The following is a 10,197-nucleotide window of genomic DNA, read 5'->3' as shown; positions in this document are numbered from 1 at the left end:
AGAGTCCCAGACTCATCTCAGCTGATGGTCCCTGATCTGAGCCCTAGCTGTCTCCTGTCCTATCCTGCTGCTGTCACCACTGCTATTAAGTCTGTCTAATTGGACAAGCTTCTGTCAGTGTGCGTGCATGTGTGTATGCGTCCATGTTGTGGCCAGGCTTACTGGAGCCAGGTGGCCACGTGTTTGGCTCACTAGAGGCCATTTTTCTATCGATGTCAAACCACAGGCAATAAACACAGCCATGTGATGCACACAGTGCAAGGTTTGATACGACGCCAAAGACTTTGCAACAGATTCATGGGAAGATATTAGATGTTACCAGGAATGGGACATTTGGCGTTAAGTTTGTAATTTGGCTAAAGCTTGTATGGAGATATGACCAAAGTGGTTTGAGTTTATTCCAAGATGTTAATGGCACTGCGAGGAAAAGATAATGGCACTGGATTAGAGATATGTGGTCTAATGGCTAACCACAGCTAAGCTGTAGCAGAGAATTCAATGAGTCTCTGATGAGTAGGTTGGGTCTTGTAGCTGATATGGGAGAGGTTTGAAGAGGTCAGAGAGCACATTGCTGCAAACAAAACTAAGAGACAAATCAACATACTAAATCATCTCCATTAAAAGCAAAAAGGTCTTTTGGTTTCAGCAACACTCCAGCTACATGTTAGGTGTGGTATAATTGTGGTATGTCGGCTTACAGATAATCAAGGCTCTTAAATCACTCAACTCAAATCACTAACAACTTGCAGAAGCTGCTCATCTGCCGTCAGCTGCAACAGAGCGTTTTTCTACCACAAACACTTTGGCGAACAGTTCCCGCTCTCTGTCTCTCTCTCTCTCTCTCTTCTGCAGCAAACCCAGAAGGAGTATCACTCATAGGTTTCCACAAACACTCTTCATTCTTTACCCATGCTGTCCCTCTGTCTTCTCCACATGTCACCTTCTTTCTGTTATGTGGCTCTGTCTGGTGCTGCTGGTGATGTTTACCTCTCTGACCCATGGTGTCTGGCCAGTAAACAGACACTGGCCTCAGTCCTGGTCTGGACTGGCTCCACATTTCTGTTCTGGGCCTTCTCCATATCCACATTAGCACTGAACCACAGCTGGCTAATGAAAGTCAGGCTCACGACTGCCCACAGAATGCCTGCACACAAGCTACTGGAGTGTCCTGAGAGCAGCAGAGGACTACTACTGTGGAAGTGCCAGTGATTTTGGAGATTTATATAAATATTTAAGGTTGGAAGAAATACATGGAGTCATGATTTATATTGTATATTGGGCAAACCATTTGAAAACATACTGTATTTCTGCAGAAAAAAAAAACATTAGTATTACATTAGTATTGAATTATGTCTTACACCACATCTTCAACCTCAGTTCTACTCTTCAGGCGACTCTGAACTGCTGCTCTTTCAAGCCACTCAGCCCTCAGTATTATATTACTTTCACAAACGCGAACGCATGTGTATGTTGTGTGATTTTTTTTGTGATTTTTTTTATGTATGTATGCACATGTGTATATGTGTGCTTGGGACACACTCACACATACACACTCTGAAACCATTTCCTCTGTTTTACCAGGTGGGGTGTCAGAACCTGACAGGGGTATCCACCTCTCTGTTCAGATTCAGTGTGTCTTGTTCATGTAGTTTCTTGAGGGAAGACGTCCAGTCCAAAGTAAACATTTGATCTGAGAGCTCACTCAGTCAAATGCAGCTGGCTCTATACAGAAAAGGCAGTGCTGACCATATGTTGAGTTATGCAGGGATGCAGAGTGAAGATCTGCTTTATGGCTAATGATATTCTACTCTCACAGCTTCCAGTCTGCATCCCTTCCTGTATCCCCCCCCCCCAAAACACTGGACTGCCAGGATTCATGGGTAGACAAACAAAGACGAAAGGAGACGGAAACACGTGCGGTGATCTGTCCACATTTAATGGTCAGAGAGGGGAAAGGAAGGGGTGTTTTTATACAGAAGATTGGTGCTAGCTGTCATTCCCCTATGTGAGGGGTGCACACAGACATCCAACCTGCGCTCTACTTTCCTCCTTGTAAAGGTGGTACTAGTCTTATATTGGCATGGCTAAATGCTTATAAGGCTCATGGTTTTATTACAGTCAAAATAAGACTATGTAAATTTTGAAAGAAAAAATAACACAGTCTTCCTCCTACAAGTGGAAAGTTGAATTCATAAGCAATAAAACACACTTTTCACTCAGGGGTTTTGCAGCTACAGTCTTACTTGGTCCAGTAGGATAAGTAGCTCATGTTGGCTAATGTTAGCAAACTCTAGATAGATATTGCTGTCTGATGGAATTTATTGAGTGTGTTTGCTGACTGTTTGACCCTTCTCCTCTTCTACTGTTACACTACATTTGAGCATTTATTTTATCTTATAATCGACCCTTGTGACCACAGTGGTTGTGGTTTTGTAAAAGTCGCATAGGCTCAGCTCACGATCTTTGTCTTTTTACAAACAGAAGAGAGAGAAAAGAATTCCACATGGGTTGATAAATAGTAAAATTAATAGTAAAAATACATACATTTGGAAATACCTTATGAGAAAGAAAAAAGAAAAGAAAGACCCTTAACTCTCATTGGGCTGCTGTTTCATATATGTGTGTGTCAGTCAAAAGCTCAGAGCAGTCCTGGTGTCATTGTATGGTATTCAGATTATTGTTTTGAGGTTTTCTTCTTTTCTTTATGTTCAAAGACAGACAGGGGAACGAACCATATGTTTAAATGTTTGCCTCTCACATGCACTGACAGTAACAGGTATGACTTACAGGCCCTAAACAAAAAAAGGGCGATAACATGTGACCCAAACAATAAGCTTTGGAGATTCATTTGCTGATGTCTACTATGTCTTCATAAGTCTTTTTCCCCACTTTTGACTGTGAATGAATGAAACACAAACACATTTTCACCCAGCTGTTGGCAGTGTCACACTTGGAGAATTTGGGAGAATGTGCACAGTAATAATAAAATGGTTAATTCAATGATTTATAGAAAAAAAGGAAACAGTTTTCTTTTTCCTTCTCTCATAAAGGTCTGTTATTAAGGCTGTTTGTGCTTGGATTTATCTTTGTGTGCATGTATGTAAGTGATGGGATGACTGGCAAATCAGTGGCGGTCACACCCAACCAATTTGGAGTCCAGCTTTTCACACAACGATTTCACACGCCCGGGAGAGACCTCAGTCTCCAGCATGGACATGGGAGCGTATTGTAAATGTGCTCGTTTGGGTTTTAATGTTAAGAAGAAAAGATCCTGGCTTTTTGTAAGTCAAGGGGGTGACTGGGACATGAGCCATATATCAAATGTATACATACCATACAAAGCAATGAAAAATCCTTTCCCTTTGGGATGTACCGCTGACGCCTACATGCTTTAGGGGGATTGGGGGCTGATCTAACAGAATTCCTGACTGGTCCAGTTGGGAATTGCTTCAGTTGTAGCCATGCTTCAGTTTCAGCAGTAGTGCTGCGGTGCTAAGTGGATACAGTCTGGCTGAACGTAGATATCTGGGGTCACCAATGCACAAATTCTTACCTTAATAACCAATAGCCTGAGAAAACACAAGGCAGCCTGTAGATCAGCACGTCGGGGTTTCCTAATCCAAACCACACAAATGTACTTACATGTGCATGCATGCACTCCCTCTCTCTTTCCCACACACACACACACACACACACACACACACACACACACACACACACACACACACACACACACACGTGCTTGACTGGCACATGTTCTGTGATTGCTGTGGCAGATATCCTTCATATCCTGTCTGGTAAAGATCGGACATTTGTTAGTCTTTGAGATTCCTGGATGAGGGGCTAAATCCATACGGTCACTGCTGTGGGAAGCTAATGATTTTTTCTTTTTTTTCATTAAACAAAATCATCTCAAATGTAAACAAGTAAAACACTCTATGTGTCAGAGATGAAGAGAACTAGGAGCTAAGGACTACATTCTTAAATTGAGAGTATGAAGTACTTATTCATGCCCACAAATTACGAAGAATTTACCCTTGATACCTGCCAGGCTTTGTACTTAAAACTGAGGATTGCTGAGGAGGAGAAACAGCAAATTGGAATTAACTGAGAAGGAAGTTCATTAGTACTGCATGCCTCTAGTGAAAAGCTTGAGATCCCACGTAATAGGCATGAAGGTATTTTGTATGATTAATGGACTCTGTGGATGGGGGGTCCTTGGGTCATGGGATCTGGGCTGGGGTCAAGGACAAGGTCATGGGGATCATGGAAAGTTTGTTGATGGGGTTGCTCTGTTTCGATGAATTGTTGGTGATCCAAAAGGCCAAGCTGTGGTGTTAAAGCTAAGCTGTGAACAGGCTAATATTAATCGTCTTTGGAATTTCTCGTAACTGAAATTGTATTGATTTGAGGCAAACTGTGACCACTGGACAAAGGCCCTCTATGAGTATTTTACTAGAGAGCCCATTAAAAACACTGCTGTGATCTGCTGACAGAAAATCTCACCCCTTAAATTAAAGCTGACTCACATTTGCCTTTGGATAAGAAGTCATTCTTCAAAGCCGCTAAATCCACAAGTAAAACACAGTCCAAAAGTTCCTCAGCCAGCCAAATCTCTTTCATTCTTCACCACGTCAACATCCTGATAAAATTGTGTTAGGAACCAGCTGGCAATAATATTCCCACTTTCCTAGGTTGTAGAATCTGCTGTTCTTGTTACCTTCCTTATGACTACTGACTAACAGAAGTCACTACTTTATAAATTAAAAAAACCCTGAAATGTGATTGGTTAGTTGTGATAACCAATTTGTTTCTTTTTTGTTCTGCAGTGATGTAGGGAAGGTTAATTTTGACTAGAACCATTTAGATTTCAAGCGGAGAGGACAGCAGCCTCAGGAGGCTAGTACATGCACATTGGTGATAATCCTGGGATCTTTGACGAGTGAGCTTGTCAAGCTGTCCTTGACTGGGCTTCTACCGTTCGGAGATTGGATATGATATTGCAAGAATCATATGCATGCGCAGATGTGTGTGGAAGCTAAACCTGTGCATGAAGCCTTAGGAAGCAGCAGTGGCAAGAAAACAATGAAAATTACACTTGTTTATCATCTCTGTGCAAGCTCTGCAGTAAGTTTGAGTTTGAGACAGAATATTGTTACAGGAGGAAAGCAGCGTCTTTCACGAGTTGCTCAGAACGTAGGTTGTGTGCATAGCGAATGATAGAGAGTGAGAGAAACAGAGAGAGCGGTGAAGCTGGCGACCGGAGCAGAGAGTTAGCTAGCTAGTTAAAAGTTAGCAGTGTAGCTGTGAACGTACAGTGCGATGTATGTGCATACAAGTTCCGTCATCTACCCTGTGCTTCCCAACTACAGTCCTGACAATGAGCTAAGGAAGGTTAACAACACTGAGGCAGGTAAACACAGGTGTGTTATTGAGTGTGTCATTGTCAGTTAATGGTATATGTTGAAGATTACCATAGATATTTTTCCTCCATACTGCACATTGACGCGACCAATGTCAGTTCAGAAAAATAACCATAACACTTCTTCAGCCAGGCAGAGAGGAATAAGATGCATCTTGTTTTTTCGTCTCGACCAACTTAATGGGGAAATGTCTGCCATTTAAGCTACTAAATGCAACCACTGTGTTTACCAGCCAGTTGCTAACTTTGGTGATGCTGAGCAGGTAGCTGACAACAGCTGCCTGCTGTGGCTGAAGATGAGACTATTACAGCGGTGAGAGCAAACCAAGACACTACCATTGCAAGCTGGACAGCTAAACAATGAGCTAAAACTTGTTATGAAGCATCCAGATGAATTAAAGAAGTGAGCCAAAATTCCAGGGATATCAATAGGTTTTTCAGTTAGGATGCTAACCATTTCCTGCCGGAAATCCCCAGTTGTACCTCCCAGTCAAACCGAGTGTTTTGTGAACTAACTGCATACCTGAGGGACTAGATGTCAAGTTCTTCTAACAAAACTGATCTCCTTGTTATACAGTTGATCCACAGCAAGAAGGCAAAGATTTCAACTCACCCACAAAAACAACATGAAAGCTGTTTTGCAACAACATCTTAAAAACACAGCAAATGATTCTTCACATTGTTTTCAACTTGTAATAAACCCTGAAATGCCAGGTTTACCTTGCATAGTGGTGCCACTCCGAATGCTGTAGCAAGCCTGTAATGTAATGAACTGGACCATATTTTCCCTTTTTTTTGGCATAATCATCAATGACTGTCTGTCCCTTTTATAAGTAATTGTTTGTTTCACAGACTATTTATGGGTGAAATCAACCATTTCAATACTGTCAGTTGTTTAAGCAAGTGCCCCAAAACAAAACCAAGTTTATGTTCCAGTGACAAATCCCACTAACAGCCATAGTAATTATGACAGGAGCAAAGGAGCAAAGGACAAAGTCAGGGAAAGTTGCTATGGAGTGTTTCCTGTTTCCAATCAACAGTAAAAATGTTTTTTTCTTTTTCTTAAAGCATAACCACGATCATTCTATAACTTTCATGTTTTCTTTTTATTGTAACGATGACAGCAACTGCCTCATATATTAATGAATTAATCATTTTCACTATAACCAGAACATTACCAAACTTTAAAAATAACTTATTATAACCCAAACCATGATCTTTCCCTAAACCTAACGAGGTTGCATTTTTACCTAAACCTTAACCATAGTGTTGTCACCTCATAAAACAGACTCATCTTTTTTTTATAGAGATATGTAAGGGCGCATACAAAAAATGTTGTACTGTTGATTTAGACGTGGGATCTGGAACCATTTCTGATGGACAAACAACACGTTTAGTCATTATATCCGGAGGAGTCGTGGACCATTTGACACTATGAAACTAGATCATATGACCTGCTGCTTGTTGACTATCCACACACTGTCTTCAGGAAGCCAATGAACTTATGATCCAGTTGCACACAGTGTGACTGCATGGACAGACAATAGGGTCACAAAGTGGGGAGAAGTAGGGACAATGGTGCCCCCCTCCACCGCACCCAACCATGATCCATTTCAAACCCACTCATTAGTCATGAGGATTATGTTCTTTGATTTCTCAAGTGCATTTAACACCATCCAAGCCCCCCATTCATAAAGACAAGCTGGAAGGGATAGGGGTGGATCCCTGCTTCACGTCCTGGATTGTGGATTACCTGACAAGACGACCACAGTACTTCAGGTTGGGTAACTGTCTCAGGGACAGTGATGAGCAGCACTGGGTCTCCACAGGGGACTGTTCTGGCTCCGTTCCTGTTCACCCTGAATACGGCGGACTTTAAATACAACTCTGAGTCCTGCCACATCCAGAAATACTCAGATGACACAGCTATTGTGGCGTGTATCAGGAATGGGCAGGAAGAGGAGTACAGGGATCTGATGATGGCCTTCAGTGAATGGAGTGACAAGAACTGCCTCCTTCTGAACACCTCCAAGAACAAGGAGATGGTCATTGACTTTTGTAGATCTAGGCCCACCCTTCAGCCAGTCAACATTTGAGGGAATGACATTGAGGTGGTGCACACTTATAAATACCTAGGTGTGCACCTGGACAGTAAACTGGACTGGTCCCTGAACACGGATGCCATCTATCTGAAGGGGCAGAGCTGGCTCTTTTTCTTCAGGAGGCTCAGGTCCTTTGACGTTTGCAGTGAAATGCTGCTCATGTTTTATCAGTCAGAGGTGGCCAGTGTTCAAAGAGACTGGACAAGCTGGTAAAAAAGGCTGGATCTGTGCTTGGCAGGAGTCTGTGTAACAGAGTTAAAAATGCAATTTATTAATTATCATTTCCAATTTGTGTTTGTGAATTTTATTTATCATTTAATTATATTTCAATTAGTTGTTTTTATTTACTGTTATTTTATCATTTTTTCCCGTGGAAATTACCTGCTTGCACTCTGCCGTTTCCGTACCTCCTGGGCTTCCGTAGCTCCTCCCTTCTACCCCTCACAGTGCCATCTTGCATTACTGAGGGTAAGTTGTACGAGAGAATGCTGCTGTGATATTATGATATTTTCTTTGGAAATTGAGCTATTTATGTTATGCATATTATTTCAGTTGCATATTGCTATGTTACCAAGCGGTTTTGTGTTGTTTTGACTGTTAATGTAAGTCTTACAGGCGTTTTTAGTTTGTCTTTTTTTGGCGCGAATTGTACGGGGGCAGTCCGCCTTGTGTCATGCAAGCCACGCAGCGCAGCGCAGCTTGAGCTTGCATTCCCTTGTATAAACACTGTTGTTTTGCATGTATAGGGAGCAGAGGTGCAGAAAAGAGAGACCAGAATGTCTTCTGCAGGTATGTGTTTTTCTTTAAGTTATAAATTTTGTCGTTTATGTTTAGTCACGCCACCCCACGTTCTGTGTTCCTTTGGCCATCAGGTGGCATTGTTTTCCTATTTTATATATATATATATATAAGGTTTTGAGGAGATTGGTTCGTAAAATTGACTGTAGTTAAAATGTTTCCTGTGAAAATTTAAAGCTCTTGTTTAGTAATGTGTAAAATGAGTTGAATGAATATTGTAATCTTAAAATAATTCATATATATGTATTTTGAGGAAAAAATGAATATCAGACAGTGCCGTCTTGCATTACTGAGGGGAGCAGAGGTGCAGAAAGGAGAGACCAGGAGGCAGTTAATGTGTTTTAATGTCTTCTGCAGGAGCAAATAAATGCCGGAAACAATCCATTGAGTCATCCTCCTTTATGCCCCATCCTCACACCCGTCACATCTGGACTCACTCAGGACTGTTGTGGAGAGATGCATGCAATGTATGCAACATTCTGGCAGGACAGAGAAGCAGCTACAGCTGCAGCAAACGTCTCATCTCACTGCGCTGCAGAACAGAGAGGTTCAGGAGATCCTTTGTTCCCACTGCCATCAGGCTATACAACACCTCAGCCAAAGGATGTTGACTTATCTAATTATTATTGTTTATTTATTATTAACTGTTTTAATTATTATTAATATTATTATTAGCAACAATGAGCTAATGGACACATGAATTTCCCCTAGGGGATAAATAAAGTATCTATCTAGTCTATTTACTCTTTCATACTTAGAGGAAATACATTTACAATATGTTTTCCCCCCAGCATCACACCCAATCCAGGCTTGGTCCTCTCTCAGTCTGGAGAAGAATTCCTGTCTTTATTAAAATGTGAGATTTGTTTGGCAAGCACTGTGTCATATGAAGGATTACCCTGCCAGACAAAAGAGTGTGTTTAAACCTCCCTGGGTCTATACCATAGCTCTCCTCTAAACCACCATGCTCCAGCTCCCATACTTAAACTGTACACTCAACTGATTTATGACACTGATTCACCTATCAACTGTGATTACTTTCCAAACTGTATTATGGCAACAGTCGTTTTGTAATTTGTAAAAGCAGAGTGTGAGACTTGGAGGCTGGCCTGAAAGTAATGTATGTGCACACATATATGCTTCGGATTTTTCAAAGGTACGTTGATGTGCACATACAGTAGGGTATGTAGAGTAGAGGCACTGGCAGCAGCTGTTGTGTGTTTGCTATGTTTTCCTTACGTTATAGAGGCATGTACAGCTGTGTCATAAAAAAAGCATGCATCAAGAAGCATGGCAGGGGGTCTGGGGCAGATATGAGGGCAGAGATCACTGTTTAGGTGACTTGTACATGAATATAACCAAATATCACAGACTGTATGCTTATTTTGTCACACTGTAAAGCTAATGTTAGTCAAGTTTATTAGCCAGAATGTGTGGCAGTTGACCTTCATGGTGTGTATGTCCTACAAACTTCAAAGTGGCTATGTGATTCGGGGTGAAGGTGGATTTAGTGTGTGGCCGCCTGTTGGCATAGGATTTGATTTACTGCTCAACGTTACATTTATCAGGCCATTTCGTGCTTGCAGTATATTCCCAACTATAATTGTGTTTACATTCTCTGGAGCAGAGATGGTGATGCTAGATGTGTGTTATGTACAAGGAGAGGAATACTGAGCCTTTCTTGTCTTCAGTATCAACAATCTCCCCTGGCATCAGGAACTTTTGCTTGAGGAAACTCAAGCAATCCCATTTCTTGCAGTCGCCACACGGCATATCTGTAGTCAACATGGCCCTGATGTGTAGTTGTGTTTTTGAGGAGTTGATGGTCAGCTACTGTGAAGCTACACTTGCTATGTGCATGGGCTTCACTGCTAC

The 10,197-nt window shown here is 41.6% G+C and overlaps 1 long non-coding RNA gene across 1 annotated transcript; it reads left to right on the top strand.

Moving 5' to 3' along the window:
* The first annotated feature begins 7,976 nt into the window (after positions 1 to 7,976).
* Positions 7,977 to 9,304, top strand: LOC130175229 (uncharacterized). The gene is made up of 3 exons (XR_008828714.1): positions 7,977 to 7,992; positions 8,271 to 8,313; positions 8,680 to 9,304. It is a non-coding gene; the product is annotated as an uncharacterized LOC130175229 (long non-coding RNA).
* Positions 9,305 to 10,197: the final 893 nt, after the last annotated feature.

This window comes from Seriola aureovittata, chromosome 9 (genome assembly GCF_021018895.1).
Source record: "Seriola aureovittata isolate HTS-2021-v1 ecotype China chromosome 9, ASM2101889v1, whole genome shotgun sequence".
Lineage (NCBI taxonomy): Eukaryota > Metazoa > Chordata > Actinopteri > Carangiformes > Carangidae > Seriola > Seriola aureovittata.
This window is presented reverse-complemented; position numbering and strand designations above follow the sequence as displayed.